Below are 25129 nucleotides of genomic sequence, written 5' to 3'. Positions count from 1 at the left end.
CTGATGATACTGGGTGAGGAGGTTTCAAACCTAAGTCATTAGTTCAGGGATTGTTGGTATTGATGCATCTAATAGGTTTTTCAGATACAGGAAATGAGAGATAAAATGTTTCTTCAGGACTAGGCTTTAGATTATAGAAACTAAACTATAAAGCCAGAAGGTCTTACATGTATATGCTCTTTTCTTATAGAAAATTGTGATAATTCTTTTCACATCCACTGAGATTCACATTCATGGAAAATGCTACCTCATAAAATTTAAAATCAGATCTTTTATATTCATAGTTATCATCTAACACATAAATAACTGATTTCTTCGTGTGTACACAGAAATAGCTCTCCTCTCCTCTCCTCTCCTCTCCTCTCCTCTCCTCTCCTCTCCTCTCCTCTCCTCTCCTCTCCTCTCCTCTCCTCTCCTCTCCTCTCCTCTCCTCTCCTCTCCTCTCCTCTCCTCTCCTCTCCTCTCCTCTCCTCTCCTCTCCTCTCCTCTCCTCTCCTCTCCTCTCCTCTCCTCTCCTCTCCTCTCCTCTCCTCTCCTCTCCTCTCCTCTCCTCCCACAATCCTACTCTATTTTTAATTGGCAATAAATTAAATCAATCTTCCCCAAGTTGACTCTGTTTTGACTGTAATTGGTGACTGATATTCCTGTCTTTATCTCAACCCAGGTTTGTTTTCATCATACTTTCTACCCGTGTCAACTGCGCTACAACTGCTCTCAGTTGTAGTACCCTTTGAGTGAATCCTTTTTGTCTTTTTAATGCCATCACATTATGTTATGTCTCTACAACAGTTATGTCTCCACTACAGTTAGGTTGAAGATAAAGAAAAGGGACAGAGAGGTTATAATGATTCAGTAATAAGCACAAGAACAAGCATATCTTGAGTATAGTTAAGTGAATGTTATTAAATGTGACAGGCTTCTATAGGAAAATGTTAGTTAGTCAAATTATTTTTTCTTTCTACATAGTCTTACCACTTTATTAAATTTGGAAGGCTTGGGGGGGGGGGAGGCTCTGTGTGTTTGTGTATTTTAATCAAGAAAATACAGTTATTTCAGTGAAACTATATCTTATTGCAAACACTTTAAAGTATGAATTTTGGTTTAAAGCTCAACTATTCTTTGTTTTAAAAATGAATGAACTAAAATCCCATAAATTGTAAACTAAAATAGTAACTTTATAAATAGTAATAAGTTTGTAAACAAAGCAGTAACTTTGTAAATAGTAACTTTGTTGAACTGATCTCAAGCATGCAAGGAGGGTTTCAAACTACGAAATATTATAAAACATAATATTTTTAACACTGACAATTTTATTATTAAAGGTTCATCTATCAATGTCATCTAATGTTGCAACCTTTTCATTTTCATACATTTAAATATTTTAATAAAATAACATTTATTTCTTCTTTAAAACAATCTAAAAAAGAAAAAAAAATGTTTTATTCTCATCTTCATTACCTTAAACAGTAGTCCTCTCTGATACAAATAATGTAAGTTATGTTAAGATTTCAGCCAGATTTGTCTGCCATCAAAGACTGTCCCTGATGACTTGAACTAAATAATTTATTTGACTAATAAGTGAATGAACACTTGAGGTGACAACCACATGGTTTTTTTATTTTTTTTTTGCAAAATTTTTCCTTCAATAATTTGAAACCAATGCAAGCATGTTTAACATATCTATTTTTACTGGCTAATTGATGTATATTTGGAAATATATTGATATTTGTCCTTTTTATGTGGGAGTCTATAAGTCTAAAAATCAGATACATGCTTGTTTCCTGAGATACACTTCATGTATTTCTGAATACTAATAGGGATCTACATATTCTTCCAGGTATTAGTTACTCATTTTATTACAGCTGGACTGCATATTTATTCTTTGCACTACAGTTGCTTTTAACTAAGGTAACTAACTATACCTTTATGTGCATGAATAGTAATACCCACGATATATATTTACTTTTGCTTTGTTTTGTTTTTAATAAACTCCCAAATGTCTTATCAAGGATTCTGTTATGAAGCAAGTCATGCTTTAATGACATGACATATGGTTTTTGATTTAATTACGTTGCTTCTGAAAAGACTTAATTTAATTTGGTGATACTGAGTAATTTAGGGGATTAATATTATCTATACCTTCTAAATTCCTGAATTTAAATGTGTCTCATCTTGCAGACAGAAGAAAGCTAATGGTTGAAATTAATTTGATGACCTATCTAAAATATTAATTGTAATCTCTATTAATGTTATTGATAGAACTCTCTGTGGTAATTAAATGCTTCAGATTTATAAAATTAATTTATTCTTACAACACATATTACCTAAGAATCCTCATATACATTACTTGTGGAGAATTGAGTCACACAAAGCTTAAAAGGAGCTTTTAAAATCTAGGCCTGACAGCTGGATGCATACATTAACAGGTAAATGTGTTTAGACTGTTAACAGCAAGAGTCTTTAGAAGAAGCCAGATACAGTGCCTTATCTCTGTCTTTCTACCTTTTTCTGTTGACTCCATAAACACTCTATCATCTTGTATTATTGGTTTATATTTACATAGGTTGAAGATTTATGATTAAAGCAACACTATCTATTCTATCCTTTGCTGATACAAGGGAAAACTGGGGAGAAACTAATCTTTTTTGTCTTCTCTGTGAATTCTATGTTATTCCCTAAATGATTAGTCCAAGATCCCACAGGAGGAGTGCAGGAGAAAAACAGAATTTAAAGGTGGTCTTTTGAATTTCTAGGCTTAATATCCTCACAACATAGGATACGGTTTTGTAGTTCAGAAATACTGTTATGTTGTCATTTAGTGAAGCAGCATGAGTACCAAAAGTACTTTTTAAAATAGATAAGACCATGACCAAAATATTATATATAATATAGTGTATGTTATGCTCTAATATGCTTACAATCTCACCTTCCCACCCCACCCTCAAAAAAAAAAAAAAAAAAAAAAAAAGTTATGGGAGTTCAGAGTTGGACTTTTTAATGGTAGTCTCTGATAGACAGATATTTTTAAAATATCAACTTATTTATGTCTATCAACTAACAAATTTGTCACAGAATCTTTAAATTAGATAGATAGATAGGTAGATAGATAGATAGATAGATAGATAGATAGATAGATGTTGTCTGGGCCTGATTCATACATGTTAAAAATATATAATCTTAAAAAGAAATAAGTCTTTATACGGGTAAGACTTATCCCATGTACAGAAGCTATTTGAAGATGTACAACCAGACCTTTCTCAATTTAAAGACTATTAATGTGTCAGTTGTGAAATCTATTCACTACTGAAAACGTCAGTGCATCATTTCACTACTCAGAAGTAAAAGCTCTTTGTAAGCCGTACCTATTATACTGCGTATTATTCACTCCAAATAACAAGGGAAGTAGGCATTAAACTGCATTATCCAGTTCAAAGTAATTGTTACTGAGGAAATAAAAAGCCATAGGAACATAGGAATTGCCATAATGGATCAGACCATTACTTTATCTAGCCGAATATCTCACCTTTGACAAAGACGAAGACAGTAAAAGATACTCCTTAGCAGAAGATTATTGAACAACATTGCACACAGGAGAAATTTAATACCTTTTTTGTTAAAGTCTGGCATATACTTAAAGGTATTTATTGCAATAAAATAAAAGAAATCCCAAAGCCTCTTTGTCTGTCTTTACCGAAAGAAATGTAAGTGGATTTTTAATAGCTTATATATATATCTCTCTCTTACTATTATTCCATACATATATTATTCTAGTAAGTAGAGATCACTGCCTATATTATGACCACATTTCAAGACACATTTGTCCACATTTTTACCATCTAATTTTTAAGTTTCCTCTTCATTTGCAATACCTATCAGTCTATCACTGCTAAGTATATTTTAGGTGCATTGTCAGGTGCTTATTTACATTGAAAAAAAACAATTACTCTCCCTGGCATTTTCTGGGGTCCTAACAATCCATTTTACCAAATGGGACATGATTTGTGGCATTACTTCCTGGACAACAAATCAGCTCGTCTTCACGCTGGATACAGGACACAGAAGCTTAAGCTTGCGGTACAGAGATGAGAAAAATCAAACGAAGCTCTGGACTGAGAAACTGGGAAGCACATCCAGATTTCACCATTTGTATGTAAAGATGATGTTGCATTCTGGTTAATAACTTTTGTTTTCTTATTGTTCCAATATAAGAAAAAGTACATGAAAAGTTTCTTTTTATAACAACAGCTCCAACATGACTTGATGGTTTCAATGATCTATCCAAAGTAACACATAAAATACACAGGAAGATATAGGATGATACGTTTTTTATAGGTAGGAGTTTTGTATTTTTGTTTTTGCCTTGCCACCTGTCTTTTATTCTATTCACATCTTCATTTTTTCTTACAAGAATATATATGTAGAGAATTCAAAAGGAAAAGAATGAAGTAAAAAAGGAAGAGTTTTTTGTTTGTTTGTTTGTTTGTTTTCCCATAAGGGAGTACTTTTTGTGGTACATTATGAAATATCTTATAGGAGGAACTGAAATAATTCATGAGTCAATAATTCAGATGAGTCAACTCATCTGGCACACCTGTTACATGTTTTATTTTATTTTTATAAGATGGCCCTTATTCAAATATCTTATTAGTCAATAACATCATATGCTTTGAAAGGAAAGTACAAAAGGACACAGTTGTCTTACATGTTGTTCTTTGGTTATTTTAAAAAATTCCTCTACCTGAGTTGTTTGCAGATGAATCTTACTAAATTAGGAAAGGTGCAAAGGATATGAAGGGAGAATTCAAAATCTTTGTTCTCTACTGTATCTATTTCCTCTCATTCACACTGCATATGTACCCCTTCTTTATATGAGAGAAATTATTGTTAGTTACTGTATTTCCCAAATATTTGTAGCCTTAATGGATTTAATGCTGTCCTCACTGACATCATCAGAATGTTTCTTGTTGATGGATAACACTGACCCAGAGTCATGCCATCAAATTGTTAGCATGGTCCTTGGTACTGTTTTGGTCAAGAAAAAAACAGCATTCTTACTAAAAAGAGCAGAGCCAGAGCCACAGTCAACAGCGGCAGTGGCAGTGGCAGTCAACAGTAGCAGTGGCAATCACCACTTCCAACAGGGAATTTGTCTCCAGCTTCCCTGCCTTTCCTTGGAAGACAATTTAGCTGCACAGTTGTGAGCTGTGGGTTGGCCTCAGGGCTGGTCCCTGACCATCTAACTTACTGTTAGTGACACAGACAGTGAAGCTCTGACTCCACCAATTACATAGGCTTATGTTTACTCTACAAATCAACCCGTGAGAGTGATACAAACTGCTGGGTGCTGTTTTTCTGAAAAATTTTGTAATTTAAGTTGCATTGTTGGGACAGCACAGCAGACTGCTGCTTCAACAGTGTAAAAAACAAATTGTAACAATGTACAATGTACAACATTACTACCAATTTACATTGTGCAGAACAGAGTTTACAAAGAAGTGTGAACACATCTGATCTATCTTAGTTTCGTAGCCATGTGGATGTTTAGAAAATTACATTATGTGAGATACTTCCCCAGTGGCAGAATCATATTGGAAAAAGAAACAGATGCAGCTAGATAATGGTCTTTGTGATTTTAATTCTATTTCACATTAGACTTCTTTAGGCACTTCACAAAATGGTTTTCTTTCACCTATCCTTAAACAAAGTTTCTAGTCAGTAGAAATTTAGGAAACAGTCAGACCAATATTTACACTGGGGAAAAGAATACCGTATTTATAGAATGCTGTAAAAGAAAATGGCACCCTCTCTATACATAGATGAATATAGATAACGTGAGTACAGCAGAGAAGATATTAAATAAACAGCCTGTAAAACAAAACAAAAGAACAAAAACATTTTTAAAAAAGACAAAACATAGGCTTACTGAATGTATGAAACTGCTTTGAATTTAAGTCATTTAACCTATAAATATTTTAACCTAACAGAAAAAAACAAACAAACAAACAAACAAAAACCTCTAAATTATGTTCTATAAGATATGATTTTTTTTCCATTTTATTATTACAAGACACTAATTTCTTCTTTTTTTAATTCTTAGACCCAAATTAAGTCCCTAACACAATGAAAGTAAAAAGAACAGTAAAAAGTTGATATTGAAAATGTCTGTGATGTATTAATAGCTAAAAGAACAAAAAAGGCAGGAAAACAAAGTGGAATGTAGCATGGTAGGAAAAAGACTGCAGTTACACTGCCTTTGAACGTATGACACTAAAGGAGAATATAGTGTGAGACTTAGATGTTACAATAATCACCATAAAGCTCATGGCAGAAACCCAGCCTTTTGGAGTACAGAAAATACATATGCAATGCATGAGTAGAATTAGGTCCCTTAGAATGGGACCTAGAAGAGTATATTCCTTAGATCACAGAGATGTAATGCTTATTTCTAATCTCCTTGCAAGTGCTTTCCTTCAGTTGTTACTTATAATCAAGATTATTTTTTCATTTTTTTTTTCCCCTGGATTTGAGCAAAATGACAAAAACAAAAGGAATAAATATTTGAATGGAAAATTTAGGTGTGTTCTTTCTCCTCTAGATTGTCCTCTTTCTCCTCTAGATTGTCCAGAAGGGCTCATAACTGCAACATTTCAAATGTCCCAAAAAATAACAGAGAGCAGAAGCACTATTGTTAAAAGTTATAATACACCTGAAAGAATCTTTTGCTAATCCTGATAATGAGACTTTCTCAAATGCAAGATGAAGATTTGTGAAGTTATGTTTGCTATACTATGATCATGTACATGAAAATTTAAAAAAATGAATAAATAAATTAAAAGAGCAGTTGTTTGAGTGATATTTTTTCCCCAGAAAATTGCAAAAACAAGCAGTCTAAGTGTAACAATAATTACTCTTGAATGATCAGTAACTCTCTGGAAAATGAGGTTATGTATGCAAGAGTAAATGCATATTCAATGGAAATTTTATGGCCAGAATGTACTGCACCAGAAAGCTTTAAATATACAAAGAACAATGTTAGCAAAAGTTACATGGAAGGAGATTCCAGAAGACTAAGCAATAACAAGGAAACTGGGACACTCTGCTTCCAATCATGTTTAATTCATTTTTTATTTTTTTTTCCAAAATACAACAGGGAAAACAAAAAAAAAAGTCAACTTCAAAGGTAAACCAGAGAGTGGAACAGCTGTAAAAGTAAATACACAAGGACTGTGAATTGAGGGTAAGTGAATGACAAGTCAAAACTCCATGAATTTTGTATCTTTTTTATTCATTTTTCTGTCCAAAATTTTAGGATGGAAATAATCTCTAAGCAGGCTCCTCAACTAAAAATATTTCTGTTCATTTTCCATCTCAACTATTATTCTCTGTGTTTTGTCACTGAAGTGGCCCAATGCAAAGAGAAATGTTTGGAATTCAGGGATAATTGCAACTCATTGAATTCAAATTTTATCTTTTACATCAGTGGGAATAGATTCATGGGATCAGCCAGAATATTCATACAACCCTTTATAATATTATTAGTCTTTTTCTCATACCTAAAGCAGATGTGTCCTGTGCAACATTTTTACTCAAAAACATTTATTGTTTCCCCCGCTGTTATGCTTTCTGACTACACCTTTTCATTGCTTGGTCAAGTATAAGTGGCATGTCACTCACTACAATACATGTAATTGGCTAAAGAAGCACATATTAAACACATGCCAATAAGATTGTGCCTTGCCATCTGTCATTTCACGATAGCTCTTTATGACACTAGCCACTGCATCTCATTTTTTTTCTTTATACATCATTTGGATATTATAAGGACATTTATTAATACTCAGTGCTAATTTCTAATAGTTTCCACACTAGTTCATAAAAGCTTGTTAGCATTCAGTAGGTTTAGCTTTCTGCTCCTATAAATGTTTAATTAAGGATTTATCAGTGGAAGAGTTAAAATGAATATTAAAAAGGATGCAGGATAAAATTACATAATCATGTCAATATCACAGATACTCTTGTGATTAACAGAACTAGAGGGTTTTGTTTGTTTGTTTTCTTGATTATTTTCTTGTGTGTGTGTGCCAGAAGTCCTTTCTTATTGTCAGTTCATTCCCTTTATGCCATACTACTAACCTACTAACTTATAAATTGTTAATTAGAAAAAGAGAGAGAGAGAGAAAAAAAAAAATAATTGGAAAAAAAAAATAGAAACAAAAATATATATTGAAGAATCAAATCAGAGATGGAAAAAAATAATGTTTTTGTTTGTTTGTTTGTTTTCCATTTTCTCACAAGGGAACTTGCAGAAGACAGGCATTTTTCTTAGTAAGGAAATGCAAGAAAGGTATACGGTCCATTGATATAAATTAAAAACTGATGGAGAACATTTTAATCTCCTCTCATAACACATAAATAAGGGAGCAATTAATGAAATTAAATGATGAGTTCCAAAGTATGGCATCACTTTTACTGCATCAGACACAATTGTATTTCAGAACTGATTTCTTACAAGATGCTTCTGATACAATGAATTCAGTAAGTTGGAAAAAAAGAGACTGCCTTATATATGGATGCTTGTGGTATCCGTATGGATAACACCAGTTAATACTAAAATCAGTTTTTAGAAAACAATTTAGACTTCATTCTTCCAGGCTTAATCTAATCTCCAAATATAAAGTTCAAGGGGTGTCCTCATGACAGAGGACTGCATATCCATCCAGTGCCATTTTTTCACCTTGATCTGAAAATGTCAGTGCTGCTCTTGTCAGTCACAGGTCTAAAATTATCCAGCTTTTACCTACTTTGGAGAATTAATGTAATGTAGTATTGACTAGTTCAGCTGCAGTTTTTCATGAGCAATGTGTTCGGTTTTTCTGAAAGAGCACAAATCAGCACTAAAGGTGTGCTGTTCTGTTTGCCTTGTCTTGGCCTCTCATATAGCAAGAGGCATAGGGCAATTCTTCATAGTGCAGAGGGAGGGGAGAGCATTCCTGGCCTAAAGGGAAATGACTGTTCATCTGGTGAAAAAGTTTACAGTGATTATGGGGTGCAGAAATAAAAGTGGAAGACAATTATATACTAATGATTCTTAAGCACAGGAAAGTTTGAGAGACTTGTGAGAAAATATAACTCCTGAAATTATGGAAAAAAACTTTCCTAGAAACCTGAACAGGACTGAACAGTGTTTGTTACGACCCAGGAAGTCATTGACAGTTGTTGAATTATCAGTTCTGGAGGAAAGAAGGAAACAAAAAAAAAAAAAGCACAAACAAACAAAAAAACGCTATCAAGATTTTTTCACAGAATCTCAGAATTGTCTAGGTTGGAAGAGACCTCCAAGATCACCTAGTCCAACCTTCGACCTAACACTAACAAGTCCTTCACTAAACCATGTCACTAAGTTCAACATCCAAATGTCTTTTAAAGACCTCCAGGAACTCAACCACTTCCCTGGGCAGCCCATTCCAATGCCTCACAACCCTCTCAGTAAAGAAGTTCTTCCTAATATCCAACCTAAAACACCCCTGGCACAACTTTAGCCCATTCCCCCTCGTCCCGTCACCAGGCACATGGGAGAATAGACCAACCCCCACCTTGCTACAGCCTCCCCTTTAAGGTATCTGTAGAGTGTGATAAGGTCACCTCTGAGCCTCCTCTTCTCCAGCCAGAACAATCCCAGCTCTCTCAGCCGCTCCTCATAAGAGTTGTTCTACAGACCCCTCACCAGCTTCGTTGCCCTTCTCTGGACTTGCTCAAGAACTTCGATGTCCTTCTTGTAGCAAGGGGTCCAAAACTGAACACAGTACTTGAGGTGCAGCCTCACCAGAGCCGAGTACAGGGGGACAATCACTTCCCTAGACCTGCTGGCCACATTGCGTTCTTATACAAGCCGGGATGTTGTTGGCCTTCTTGGCCACCTGAGCACACTGCTAGCTCATATTCAGCCAACTATCAACCAATACTCCCTGGTCCTTCTCTGCCAGGCAGCTTTCCAACCACTCATCTCCCAGCCTGTAGTTCTGCTTGGGGTTATTGCGCCCCAGGTGCAGGACCCAGTGCTTGGCCTTGTTGAACTTCATACAGTTTAACATACAATACTTTTGTTTGTTCTCTCTAACCTGCTCGCTTATAAAACTTACACACAGATCAGCTCAAATTCAGTCTCTGCTTTGTTTAGGGTCCCATCACATCTTTGATTCTACCTTTGTTTTTGTAGTACTAGGTTTGACACTTTCTGTATTAAACAAAACCAAAAAAAAAAAAAAGGATTGTAAACATAGCATTAAAAATTGATAATTCCTTACATTCCTTATGACTTTCCTTCCATAATTTTACTTTTAAAATAAAATAATTTATTTACCTTAACTAGTCTCCTTGTTCACAAGGTGGTACCCTTTTTGCAGTTAGTTAATTTCATTTCAACCAGTTCTTCTTCTCATACACTTAGAACGGAGTTGCTTTTTATATGCTGATTTAAAAAGTCATGATAATTGGAATTTTCCCATTTAGTCCTTTTCTTCTAATATCATCAAAATAGTTAAGGTTATATCTTTCTTACCCTGACTAGTGGGATAAACAGGAGAACTGCTCTTGGGGCCACACAAAAGCGATGAATTAGCTACAAGAACTTCTGTGCAATAAATGTTTTCTTTGTAGTATTAAATTGGAAAGTTCAAGCTTGTCCAGCTTCCTAGTGCTACCAAGCTTCATCACTCTCAGCATCATCCCAAAGTCCCAAGACCAAACCTTAAATGATATTTATTATTTCCCAAGCACTCAGCATCAAAGAAAATTTACAGATATAATTCTGAATAGCCTTGACACCCTTGTTTGGTGTCTGAGTAGCTAAAATAAGCAGACAGACTGCCAAATATTTCTCCAGAGTAGTTATTTCCCTTTCAGCTACATAATTTTAATTTATATGGAAATTATCAATACTTTAAAGTGGTACTTGTCCATCAAGCTTGTTTATTTTGTATCTCCCTAATGTGTTGTAATAGAAATCCAAGTCACCGATTGGTTGAAAAACGGTAATTGACTCCAACAAATGCTGTTCAGATTGAGTGTCTCAAGTTTCTCACACTGATGAACACACCAAAGTCCAGCAGTTAGAGACAGACCTGACCCAGGCATAACTACATTACACTGAACAGCGTTCCACCAATTTTACATTATGGTCTAATGAATAACATAGACTGATTTTTGCAATTATATGTCAAAAATGTTTATTTATTTATTTATTTGGGTATGCATAGGATTATAAATGTAGATGTAGTTGCATAAAAACATGCAGAAGCTATTTAAAGTACATTACTGCAAAAAATGTGTTAAATGTCCAATAGTTTTAAAGCATCAGAATTTTACTGTGATTAGTTGTCCTTGCCCTTTTGTGCCTTTCTCATTTTACTATTTTTCATTTAGATAACAGATACAGGATTTATATGATGAAATTTCCCTGAACTAATCATTCTATAGTTGTTTTGTAGTCAACAGAGAGAAATAAACACCCTGGGACATAATTCACCTCACCCCAAAATGTGATAAATTAACCTAATCTGTGATAGATCAGGTTAATTGCTCTTTAAAAGTCTCTTGTCTTTCTCCATCAACAGTACAGAAAGGGCCTATGGTAAAAAGCACAGATGTAAATGTCTGCATGGTAGACATTTAAAGTTATCTTATTCAAATTCTGTAATGTCTGCCTTCAGGAAGATGCCAAGCATCTTAAGCTCTAACTGAATCAGCAGAAGCCTGATTCTACAGTTTTGACAAGGAAGCAAGAAAACTAAATACAGATACTATAATGCATAGTCAAGAACACAATTTAACAAATTGTTTTCCTGATGCAGTGCTATCAGTAAAATGTTTATTCATATAAGTTTTAGTTCTAAAAGTATTACTTGTCATTTATTGAAAGAACAGTGATTTTATATTTTACCAGAATTTTTATTTTCTTACAGAATATCAGATACCATAAACTAAGTAAATTTTCAACTGTGTCTTTTAATTTCACCAGAAATAATCATTTGACTCTGGTTAAAAATAAATATTTAAACATTTCAAGTTGCTTTAAATTTAAATTCAGAATCTTTTCTGAAATCATACTGACATTGTGACTGTTCCTCACCTCTGTGCCTGGAAAGATCATGGAACAGATCCTACTGGAAGCAATGTCAAGGTGCATGCAAGACAAGGAGGTTATCTAAGACAGTAAGCATAGCTTCACCAAAGATATATCATCCCTGGCCAATCTGGTGGCCTTCTATGATGGAGTGACTGCATTTGTTGACAAACCAAACTGTGTCATCTATGTGGATTTCTGTAAGGTCTTTGCATGGTGCCACATGACATCCTGGTCTCCAAATTGCAGAGATATGGATTGGATGGGTGGACCATTCAGTGTATAAGGAATTGGCTAGAAGGCCACATCCATAGAGTGATGGTTAATTGCTCTATGTCCAGGTGGAGGCCAGAGATGAGTGTTTTCCCTCAGGGATCTGTCTTGGGACAGCTACTGTTTAATATATTTATCAAAGACATAGTGGAATTGAGTGCACCTTCAGCAAGTTTGTAGATGACACCAAGCTGAGTGGTGCAGTTGATGCAACAGAAGGAAGGGATGGCGGTCCCTATCCAAAGGGACCTGGACAATCTTGAGAAGTAGGCCCATGTGAACTACATGAGGTTCAACAAGTCTAAATGCAGGGTGCTGCACATGGATCAGGGCAATCCTAGACAGGATTATAGACTGGGAGAATTCATTGAGAACAGTCCTGCAGAGAATTACATGGTGGGCAAAAAAACTTGACATGAGCCAGTAGTGAGTGCTTGCAGCCCAGAAAGCCATCCTGGTCTGCATCAACGGAGGAGTGGCCAAAAGGTTGAGAGTGATGATTTTCCCCCTCTACTCCGCCCTTGTGAGGCCCCACTTGGAGTACTGCATCCAGGTTTGGAGGCCCCACAACAAATAAGATGTTGATCTGTTAGAGCAGTTCCAGAGGTGGGCTATGAGGTTGATAAGAGGGCTGGAGCACCTGGGGATGTTCAGGCTGAAGAAGAGAAGGTTCCAGGGAAACCTCATTGCAGCTTTTCACTACTTAAAGGGAGCCTATAAAAAAGATGGAGAGCAACTCTGCTCAGGCAGACAGGCCAAGGGGGGAATAGTTTTAAACTAAAAGAAAGTAGATTTAGATTACAGGTTCACTCAGAGGGTGGTAAGGCACTGGCGCAGGTTGCAGAGAGGAATTGTGAATGCCCCTTCTCTGGAGGTGTTCAAGGCCAGGTTGGATGAGGCCCTGGGCAATGTGACCTAGTGGGTGGTGTCCCTGCCTACAGCAGGGGGGTTGGAACTAGATGATCTTTAAGGTCCCTTCCAACCCAAGCCATTATTTGATTCTATGAAAATGATCAAGGTTAAACTGTGAAAAGCTTTCTATATCCATGTTATGGAAATTTTTGTCAACTTGCATAATATACAGCATAAAGGTGCCTTGGTATCTGACTTTTTAGTTTCTTCAACAATAAAAATATTTATAATAGTAACAGAAATATCATTAGTTCTTGTCAAGCAAACTAATTTTATTTACAATTTTCAATATCTAGAGTTTCTTACTACAGTATAACCTGGAAAAATCTCCATATAATTAAATTATCATACAGTGTATTATGCTGACACTTAATATTAAATCCGTAATGTCTTGGTCTATAGAAATCAATTCCAGTGCAGGATGCTGAAAGATTATTTTTTTATTATTTTTCTTTTCTTGTACACATTAAGTGGGAGGTCTTGCAGCTAAAGGATATTACTGAGACAATGGAACATTCAGCTATTTCAAATCCTTCGTTTATGTGTATTTGCTCCACTTTCCCTTGGGAAATGTGTGAAAATTCAACAAGACTAACTCAGATAAAACTAGGCTGTGTGCTGGTATTAAGCATCACTTGGTTAATGTGTCCTTAATCATCTTTAGAAGGATGTTCAGTTCAACCTGTTGTTTAGGCACAGAAGAACTTTGCTTCCAGCAGAATCTGTCAGGGTAAAATCTTGACTCTTCTTCTCATTCAAGCATCTAAGATGTAGGCAGAACTTACCCAGGAATTCTCATAATTATGAAATTCTCCTGTTCATATACACCTAAATTATACTTGGGATATCCCACAGTAAGTAGTTTTCAGTTATTTATATGGATTTGGATTTCTGAGGCTTGCTCAGAGTCACATGGTATGTTCAGAGTTGAACAAGGAATTGAACACCAGGCTTACAAAGTTTACACTAATGTTATTCCATTTCTCTCTTTGGAAGTCCCTGGGAGGGACTGAATTGTTACTAAATGTTAAATATCTTATTTTATTATTATTTTTATTAGACCATTTCTTGCTGATCCACTATTTAACGCTTCTATTCAGAAGAATGCTTCTGTATGCATGCAACATTAATCACAGAGTGTCACATTATTTTCAATAAAGTTTGCTGATGTGTAAAATAATAAACACCTCTGAATTGTCCAGCATATACCTGAGTATACAGCAGGGACATGCTACTAATTCCTGCTGCTATTTATGTATATCACCTTATATAAAAGATAATATTTAAAGTTCCTATATTTCTAACTTTTTTTTTTCTTTTCTAGTTCATATTTTATGTTACAGGAGAAACAACAGTTCAATCCTTATGAATTCAAAACTTACTGGAAAAAAAAAAAACAAAACAAAACAAAACAAAGCAAAACAAAACAAAAACAACAAAACAAACAAACAAACAAACAAAACCACTAAAATGGTGGCATTTGCTTCATCTGTCTCACTTCTGGTTTCCTTGCATGAATATTTCAGGAGTTTATTTTAAAAGTCGACAAATTTTGAAGTCCTTAAAAATTATCTTGTTGTTTATTAATAACTAACAGTTGGGATGATACTTTAATGCTTAAATATGAAAAGCGTCTTTGAAAAGATGCAAAATTAGTATAACCACAAATTTCAGGGAATTAGGCTAACAGATATTAACCCTGACATGTTTCTTCAGATGTTGCTGTTCTAATGGGTTCACCAACAATGATACTTTATAGCATAACCATGGAATGTCTTGGTAAAAGTTAAAAAAATAACTAAATAAAATCCAATGCAGGTCTCCTGCTCCCTTTGCTTGGCTTCTTACTCATAAGGATGCACCGATCTTGAGCTAGAAGGAAGTGAGGCTTGAATTTTGTCCATCTCTCTTGGACCCTCCTTCCTTCCAGGGCCTTAACCAATGGGATTCTTCAATGGGTTACATCCCTGAAGAAGCCAAAGTTTTGTCTCCTGAAGTCTAGGGTTGTGATCCTGCTTTTTGCCCTGCTTCTTCCTTGCAAGATCCCAAAGTCCTCCATATCATGGTCCATATCAGCCAAGGCTGCCCCCAGCCCTCACGTCTCCAACTACTTCTTCCTCATTTGTTAATACATGGTCCAGCAGCACACCTCTCCTTGTTGGCTTCTCCACCACCAGTGTTTAAAAGTTGTCATCACTGCAGGAACCTCCTGGACTGTTTGTGCCTAACTGTGTGGTCTTCCTGGCAGGTATCAGTGTGGTTGAAGTCCCCCATGAGAAGCAGGGCTTGTGTCTGAGAGGCTACTTGGAGCTGTCTGAAGAAGGCTTCATCTACCTCCTCTTCTTGATCATGTAGCCTGTAGCAAACACCCACAACAGTGCCAGCCATGGTAGCTTGCCCTTATCCATAAGCTCTCAACTCACTCTTTGTTCACCCCTAGGCAGAGCTCCATGCATTACTGTCTCACAAAAAAAAACCAACTCCACCACCTTGCCTTCCCAGCCAGTCTTTTCTAAAAAGCATGTAGCCTTCCATGACAGCATTCCAGTTATGCAAGCTATCCCACCATGTCTCTATGATTGCAATGAGATCATAGCCTTGTGACTACATGCAGATCTCCAGTTCTTCACATTTGTTTCCTATACTATGTGCATTAGTATACAAGCATTTCAGAGATCTGAAATGTTTATTTCTCATGCTGTGTGTGCATGTATAGAAAGACCTCAGGTGTCTTTCATTAAACTCAGCCCCTTGAGGGGCAGACTCAAGGGCCTCACTAGCATGCAGTTCCTCCAAAATTGGCATGCAGTCCCATAGCTTATCACTGGTGGCCATGGTTTTGTCCCTTTTCCCCTTCAAATTTGCTTTAAAGCCCTGTCAATAAGCCCTGCTAACTCCTGGGCAAAAATCATTTTCCCACTCAGAGAAAGGTGCTCCCCATCAGGAGTCAGTAGGCCTGGTGTCATATGTCCATGCACAGAGGGTTGGTACTAGAAGATCTTTAATGTTCCTTCCAAGTCAAACCACTCTATGATTCTAAGGCTTATTATTAAAATTATGGAAACTGATAGACATTGAATCCTGAAAATAAGGAAATTGTAAATTTAGTGAAAATTATTTGTTCAGAAGACTGGTTGGGAAAAAGGTAATTGTCTTTGTCAGTTGCAGCTGACAAAGTGTTCAGTGGATCCATGCCAAGTCTTACTATAGGTCAACATCACTGACTTTAAAAATAAGGTTTGCATGGTGGATTTCAAATTCTTCATCCAATAACATATAAATAAAAACTTATTCACAAAAACATTTTATTTAAGGAATACCAATGTGAGGGGTTCTGAATGGATGTAAGTGAAGAAAGTCTGCATGGTCTTATAATTTGAAGATAAAACCAGTCTTGAAAAATTAATGTTGTGTAAATGCAACTCCATTATTATTTCTTTTAACAAGACTAAAGTTTGTTAATAGTTTTCTCAGACACTATTACTTCCTTGAGAAGCAGGAAACTTATCTCATTTACTTAAAAGATTCAATTTGAAATTAATTCCTTGGAACAGCCCAAGGGTATTTATATTTTTGCAGAAAAGTAGTTCCACCCATTCTCTCTGCATCAGTTATTCAAACTGCATTGCATAATTAACAATCCATGAAATGCATCTCCCAAAAAAGTTACAGATAGCTGACTTTGCAGTGGATAGAGTAAAGAACTCAAACAAATCCAAAATGAGACTGCTTCACTGCCCTCCATAATTTGAAGACACTTCGTTTATGTTTTGTATATATTTATATTTGTATTTGTTCTTTATGATGGTATAGAAGTTTATATATAATGTCAGTGAAGAAGAAAGAAATAAAATAAAATAATTAAAATAAAATAAAATAAATAAAATAAAATAAATCAAAACTTTTATCAGTGTTACCCTCCATAGACCTGTTTATAAAACTGAATTTTGTATTCATTGGACAACTGTTTGGAAAAATCTGACAATACTTATATTTCTATTTTATGCTATAACACCCATAGCACTGCAAAATCTACTATGGCAAATAATTAAAAACTGAAAACAGAATCAAACCAAATTAGTATGATGTTGGAAAACAGAAGAAAAAAGGATCTCTATTTAAAATATTACACAGACATACCTGTTTTCAAAAATACCCTATACCCATGAATTCATACCACTTCAGATTCATAAGACTTCTTATGTTTCAGGCCAAGGTTTTCCGTGACCTCAGTTTACTTAGTTGTGATTCATATATGCAGAAAAACATCCTCTGGGGCAGAGACTGAACACCAGTCTATTCTGTTTTTATCTTAAATCAATCAACTTAATTTTTCAGAAAACAAGAGCTCTGATGTTAACTCATGGCAGACCTCCTTATGTCTGCCTTCTCCTTCTCCCTCTTTATCTTCCTTTCCTCATTTCTTTACATTTTTGGTTTTAAATCTTAAAATGTCTGTTTTATTCATTCTTTATCAGTGTGCAGACAAAGAATTAATAAGAAACTAATGTTTCAGAATGTTTTATGGTCTAAAAATTCTGTGTTAGTAAAATAACAAATAAATTCAGTTTCCAACTAAAGAGAAATGCAAGTTCAGAATTAAATTAGGTAAATTCTATAATTGTTGTTTTCTATAGTATGCATCAATTATGTCTTTTATTTAGGAAAGGAATCTTGTCATCTTATGACGCTGAGAGTGTAACAGAGAAAATACAACAGAATACTATAATTTAAAAACATAATCACAAAAGTAACAAAAGTGTAATGAACAGCACACTGCATTTTTTAAAAGCACACATGATTATTGGACTTTGGATAGAGATTAGTTATTAGAATTATAACATTCATATTCTTAATACAAGAAGAAAAAAAAAAAAAGAAAAAAGGAACTTACTTCCATCCCATTACTTATAATTGTAACAAAATTCTGCTAATATATAATTAAAAACAAATAATAATAATAATTAATAATAACAATAATAATACAGAATATAGCAATGCAGTCCAAACATGACATATACTTCTATAACTGTACTGACATTTAGAGCATTTTCCTTATACATTTTTGCAAACAACACTAAAATTAGAATAATTGGGTATTAAGATAATATTCCTGTATTTTTAAGAAAAAAAATAAATGCATATAAATAAATCCTACATTCAGAAATCTTTAAATTACTTGATTTGCATTTATTCTTAAATGGCATTTTATTTACCTTTATCTTGTGCTTTACAGAGAAGTAGAACTGAAATAATACAGTCACGGCGTATAGAATGCACATAATTTCAATATGGATTTGCTGATATATTGTGAATATCTTCAAGGAATACATTTTAGATGTCTAATACCTGAGATCCTCTACTGTATCCCTCAAGGCTTAAATACTTATTCTCAATTACTTATTTTATTCCAGAGAATCTTTGATATCCCTAGCAGTCACTGGATTTTTTTTTCCCCCTGACCCTTTATGTGGTAGCCTTCTGTATGTGCCATACAACTAAGCCATGGACTTGGTCTACTAACGCTTAGATGAAAAGAAGATATGATGAGAAACTGAAGCATTTTTACAGTGTTCCTGAGTTCTAGAATGTACACTACACTACTGGATGGAGAAAAAAAAATAAATCATAATTTTTATGTGTCCAGCTAAGTGAAATGGAAAAGCAAGTTACAGATAATATACATTATTGTAAACTCAATATGAACATACATCCAGCAATGAAACACAAGCTAAACCTAAAAGTAGGTTTAGCATAGTAGATACTGAAGGATGTCTGAAAGCTAGAACACAGATTAAATGGACAAACTTAAATATGGACATGGGTATGGGTTAAAGCAAACATTTATTTATTTATTTATTTATTTATTTTCTCAGAGCAGCCCCTATCACAGATCTAGCACTGTTCTCTTAAGTAACAGCATCCTAAAATATTTTTCAATCACACAGTTTAATGTATCTGAAAGGAAATCCCCCCAAAACCACCATTGTTCCTATTAGGCATCCATCCAAGTATTGTTTTTCTCATTCAGCAATAAAAACAGTAATGTATTCCTCCCCCTCCTAGAGTGTTCAGTCGTGGATTTTACCATGAATAGCACATCTGATTTCTTTTACTGCCTGTGTAAGATGATACTTGGCATTAGAAAGTGATTGTCCTCTTCTAACTGATTTAGAATAATGGTTAAAATTAAAAAACAAAACAAGCAAACAAATAAATAAAAAGTACTTATCAATCTACTCTGCAAGAAGATATACTCCTACATTGTTATTAACATAGAAATAGCCAGTGTAAATCCTGAACTGGTCTTGCGTTGGAACAAATTTCTAAATTTTGCTCAGATTTCTAGAAGTCTTTGAAATAATATTCCTGCGCACACAGCTATATTTTATCTGTAACATAATAGCTGATAATTTACCTGGCTTATAGCCACATTTTTATTTATTTATTTATTTATTTTAAATTGAAACCTGTTTACTGAATAAAAGCAAATTGGAAGCAATTTGAAGTTAAGCAAGAAATTGCAATTTCCATTCTGTTGATCATTTTTAAAAGATCCTCTTGGTTATCTGAATCTAAAGTTAGCATTAGCTTGCCTACATAAATACCAAATTGCCATAAAAATACTCTAATATTTCTTGAAATTACCGGAATTTGTCAAAAATGTCTGAAAGTGTTTGGAAAAAAATACTGTTTTCTCCAATCTTCTTCCTAAACAAGTCTTTAGACAAAATTACATAGCATCCTCACAATTATTTTTCTCTTTCTGTCCTATTAACATGAGAAGCATTTGTTATCTATCAAATTTTCATGTTGGGAATTAGGATAAACGTCTTCCCAGAAACAGTGGTTAGGCATTGGAATGGGTGGGTGGTGAAGTCACCATTCCTGGGGGTGTTTAAGGAAAGGTTGGATGTGGTACTTAGAGACATGGTTCAGTGGGTAATATTGGTGGTAGGGGAAGGTTAGACTAGATGATCTTGGTCTTTCCAAACTTAATGATTCTATGATTCTATGATCTACAGTAATTACTAAATTTTTAATTTGTTAGATCTAATTTGCATGTTGTTAATCAGCTATATGATTAAAGGTTCATCCTCCACAAACACAAAGTCACAGAGACATGATGGCCAGTGGGGAAACCCCAGTAACCTATCAGGGGAATGAACACCAACCAACCTCACAGGACACCCTTGGAGGATATCAGACTTATAGGCTGCATGAGCAGAAGCAGTCCTACTGGGACCACTGAAGGGACTAGCAGCTCCATGGCATCTGCTAGGGAAAAGATGAGGTCTGCAATGAGGCCCATTTCCTGGGGTGGGCAGTATGGGGAGGGTCTTTTCCTTTGTTCCAAACTGCTTGTCCTCCCCACCACACTGAGCAGCAGGAAGGGGATTTTAGTTAGTAGTTAGTTAATTTAGTTAGTAGTAAGTAAACAGCAGTTTCTCTCTGCCTTCTCACACTTTCCTTCCTTCTCACACTTTTCCCCAGGGTCCTCAACATGCTGCAGTGAATACCCTCCAGCACCAGGAGTACCTTCCCCTCCTCCTCTTCTGACCCTGGTCTTCCCTTTGTTGTCTTCTCACTCCTTTATGTTCTCTCTGCCTCTCTGTGGTGGTTTCTGCCTTTTCTTAAAATAAATAATTGTTGTGTGACTGGTAGATGGTAGCCTAGCAAAAATTAATAATAATAATAAATAAATGAATAATAATTAAAAAAAAAAAAAGTAGCAACTGAATATCTACATCCATTCCATTTTGTGGCACTTGTGTGCATTTGGATGGAGGTCCATGCCTTGCCTTCAGGAATTAATCATGTTGTTCAAAACATTATTTATGCATAGTTTCAGATTGCAATGAAATTGCCATGAAAGTTTTAAACAAATACGTTTTACCTCACAGGTGAAGGACACTAAAAGCATGCACATGGTTATTGAGAGGTGCTCCATGACCATGAATTTTCTCACCAGCCACTATAAACTGATCTTATTTAATCTAGAATATTAAGATAATGCAAGCATTTTTTTAAGCTGTAACAAAATCATTGTGATCCATAATTCCATTCTCACCCACCATCTTCTACTTGTCTGCTTGTACTTACACAGTTCAAAATGAAAATCATTTGGATTACATTTTAAATAAGACAAAAGAAAATATCTACTTTATGTAATACCCATTTAACTTCCTTCACAACCATTCATAATAATTTCAGAATCCAAGCATAAATCTGATAACTGCCAAGATGAGCTAGAAAGCACAGATAATATTGCCCTTGGAAAGCTGCAGATATGTGTGGTCACAGTATTTCATTTTAGACTAGCAATTGCATTTAAGATCAGTAGTCCTATGACACTATTATGGGAAGCACTGCTGATTAAATGTCATTGCACAGCAGAAGAGCCAAATATTGCCATTAGACATTCCATCCTGTTTTCAAAAATGATACTCTGTATATCATGAGAACTACCTTTACAAGATATTGAAAAAGGGCTTCCTAAAACTCCCTGTACATACAGGAGCTGTGTTACTTATTCTAGACATTCCATGTCTTTATTTCACCATCTGGTATATCATGTCTGAGCTTAATAAGAAATTTTGCAGTTTGTTAAATTCTGTAATTTGAAGAAATTGCTTATATAAAGATTAACCTTTAAAATAGGCAAAGTGCAATGTAAAGTGGAAGAAATTTGATGAAGGAAGGAGAAGGAAGTGACTACACTCTTTGCTTATTGTCTTATGTCCTAGTTCCAAGTTACTGTGAACAGAGAAGAAATTCTTAATTGGAAAGAGTTCAACAAAAATTAAGTGATTTTATAGTAAATTGAGATAGCTGATAGACATTCCTTTTTATCCTGTGATCTTTCCAGCCTTATGGGTAGAAGAAAAGATAATAAATTTATCCAGGAAAAATTATTTTGATGAAGAGCTCAGTAATAAAAAAGCCTGTGAGCCCAGGAAATGTCTGAGCTGTTAAACAAGGGAGGGTCATCAAGAGCAGTGAACTGGTAGCCAACCTCATTGTTTCTGTGTTAGCTTATTCCAGTTTTTTGGGGGATTTCTCCAGCTAGCTTTCTCAAAACCAAAACTCTAAAGCTACCTCTATGAATCATTAATGTGAACTAGACAGTGCCATTTTGTCTTTGTGCCAGAGAACTGTTTCAGGCCCTTTTTTATTTAGTTATATAAAGGCATTCTAAAATGTCAGCTTTCTAACTTAGCTGACAGACTGAAACAGAAAAGGAAGACCTAGAATCATAATTCTGCACTGAACTGTTTCAGGTTTTTGGGGTCTTTTCTGTTATATCAAAATTACTTTAACATACTTCTCCTATGAAGAAAGACTGGGGAAAAGAAAACTCCAGGGAGATATCCTTGAGACCTTTCAATACTTAAAGGGGTCTTATAAAAAGGATGGAGAAGGACTCTTTACTTGGGTAGATAATGATTGGAAAAGGAGGAACGGTCTTAAATTAAAAGAGGTTAGATTCAGACTAGAACTTATGAGGAAATTCTTCACTGTGGTAGTGAAGCACTGGAACAGGTTGCTCAGAGAAGTTGTGGATGCCCCATCCCTGGAGATGTTCAAGGCCAAGTGGGGCCTTGGCCAGCCTAATCTAGTTGGTGGCAGCCTTGCCTATGGCAGGGGAGTTGGAACTAGATGATCTTTAAGGTCCCTTCCAACCCAAGTCATTCTTTGATTCTGTTTTATGATTTTAACTTTAGCTTATGATTTTAACTTTAGCTTTAGCTGAAGCATCATAGAATCATCGAATCTATGAAAAGTTTGGAAAAGACCTCTAAGATCATTAAGTCCAACCATGAGCCTAGCATTGCCAAGTCTACCACTAAACTATATCCCTAAGCACCACATCTACATGTCTTTTAAATTCCTCCAGGGATGATGACTCAACTACTTCTCTGGGAAGCCTGTTCTAATGCTTCACAACCCTTTCAGTGAAGATTTTTTTTTTCCTAATATCCGATCTAAACCTCCCCTGATGTAACTCAAGGTCATTTCCTCTAGTCCTATCAGTTGTTGCTTGGGGGAACCGAAGTCCTCCCCGCTATAACCTCCTTTGAAGTAGTTATAGAAAGTGATTAAGATCTCCCCTGAGCATCCTTTTCTTTAGGTTAAATAACCCCAGTTCCCTCAGCTGCTCCTTCTAAGACTTGTTGCTCTAGACCTTTCACCAGCTTCATTGCCCTTCTTTGCACATGATCCAGCACCTCAATGTCCTTCTTGTAATGAGGGGCACAAATCTGAACATGATATTAAAGGTGCAGCCTCACCAGAGCCAAGTACAGGGGACAATCACTTCCCTAGTGCCGTTGGCCACACTATTCTTGATACAAGCTGAAATGCTGTTAGCCTTCTTGGCCACCTGAGCACACTGCTGGTTCATATTCAAATGGCGGTTGACAAATACATCCAGGTCTCTTTCCAACAGGCATTTTTCCAGTCATCTCCCCACAGCCTGTAGCATTGCATGGGGTTGTTGTTACTCAAGAGCAGGACCCAGCACTTAGCCTTGTTGAACTTCATACAGTTGGCCTCAGCCCATTGATCTAGTCTATCCAGATCCATCTGTAAAGAATTCCTACCCTCAAGCAGATCAACATTCCAGCCATACTTGGTGCTGTCTGCCAAATTACTGAGGGGGCACTCAATCCTCTTGTCCAGAAAATTGATAAAGATATTAAATAGAACTGGCCCCAATACTGGGCCCTGAAGGACACCACTTGTGACTGGCCTCCAACTGCATTTAATACCACTCACCACATGTAAATCTCTTATTTGCAGACTGCTCTTAATAATCAAGAAGTCTTCATGATCTAAATGATGCTGTACACTCACTGTTCTGGGAGCCTTTGAAAGTACTCCAACAAAGCACTATTTGTGAAGGTTTAGGAGTACTCATGAATCAGAGGAGAATTCTTCCACTAAGCTGCCATCATTTGGTTATAGCCTTGTATACCAGGACTATGGAAAGGAGTCTCTCACAGAAAATGTTAGCCAGAATTTATTTGGCAAGAGTAGAATAACAGGTGAAGCAGATTTCAAATCTGTCCTTCCAGGCAATCCAGACAAAATGGCTGTCACCATGTTAAAACAACCACACATTTATTCTGTTCAAATTTTCAAGGCTGTGTAAGACACTTGTTGTGGAGGAATGGTTAACTGAAATAGGACACGAGGATGTTGGGCAGTTAAGAGGCAATGGGCTAGTAAAGTACCGTACTCAACTCACAAGAGTCTGGGCACGTACGCAGCTGGCTGAGAGCCAATCAGGCTCAAGGACACGATGCCCTTGAGCCATGGGGAAAGTCCCTAAGGCGGGAAGGTAGCTAAAAGAAGGAGAAACTACCTGAAAAGAGCGGGAAAATGTTAGCCAATCCTGAGCTTAGTTTTTGCAATATGTATGAGTTGATTATGTTCAAACTAGATAAAAGGCGACTGAGCTATCCATTAAAGTTGAAGTTCACTGTTCACTCATACTGAGCGTCTGTGTCTTCCTACCGTCGACAAAAATTGGCGCCCGAACAGGGACAGGTCTGAACGGGATTTGGACACTGCTGGCAGTGATCCTGGGCCACGTGTTCGACGGAATAAGGGAGGATCCGGTCCTGCAACGCAGCCCAGGAGGTGGAAGGGACAAGAATCCCCGCACACGCGTCGGGAAGGTGAAAGGGACGTGGAGTCCCCGCACCCGGGAGAGGATCCCGCCGGTCACGTGTCGCCGAGGTCTGAAAGGTGAAAGGGACGAAAACTTGGAGTCCCCGCACCCGCAGCTCGGAAGGTGGAAGGGAGTCCCCGCACTCG

The 25129-nt window shown here is 36.0% G+C and overlaps 1 long non-coding RNA gene across 1 annotated transcript in view; it reads left to right on the top strand.

The window, feature by feature from the left end:
* Positions 1-24802, top strand: part of LOC311434200 — a 161635-nt gene extending 136833 nt beyond the window's left edge. The window contains exon 2 of the long non-coding RNA XR_014691314.1: positions 24463-24802. This is a non-coding gene — a long non-coding RNA (uncharacterized lncRNA). The remainder of the gene's footprint in view (positions 1-24462) is intronic.
* The last annotated feature ends 327 nt before the right edge of the window (positions 24803-25129 follow it).

Source organism: Aythya ferina (assembly GCF_964211825.1).
Source record: "Aythya ferina genome assembly, chromosome: 3".
In the NCBI taxonomy this organism is placed as follows: Eukaryota; Metazoa; Chordata; class Aves; order Anseriformes; family Anatidae; genus Aythya; species Aythya ferina.
The sequence above is the reverse complement of the archived record's forward strand: the minus strand, read 5'-3'. Positions and strand labels throughout refer to the sequence as shown.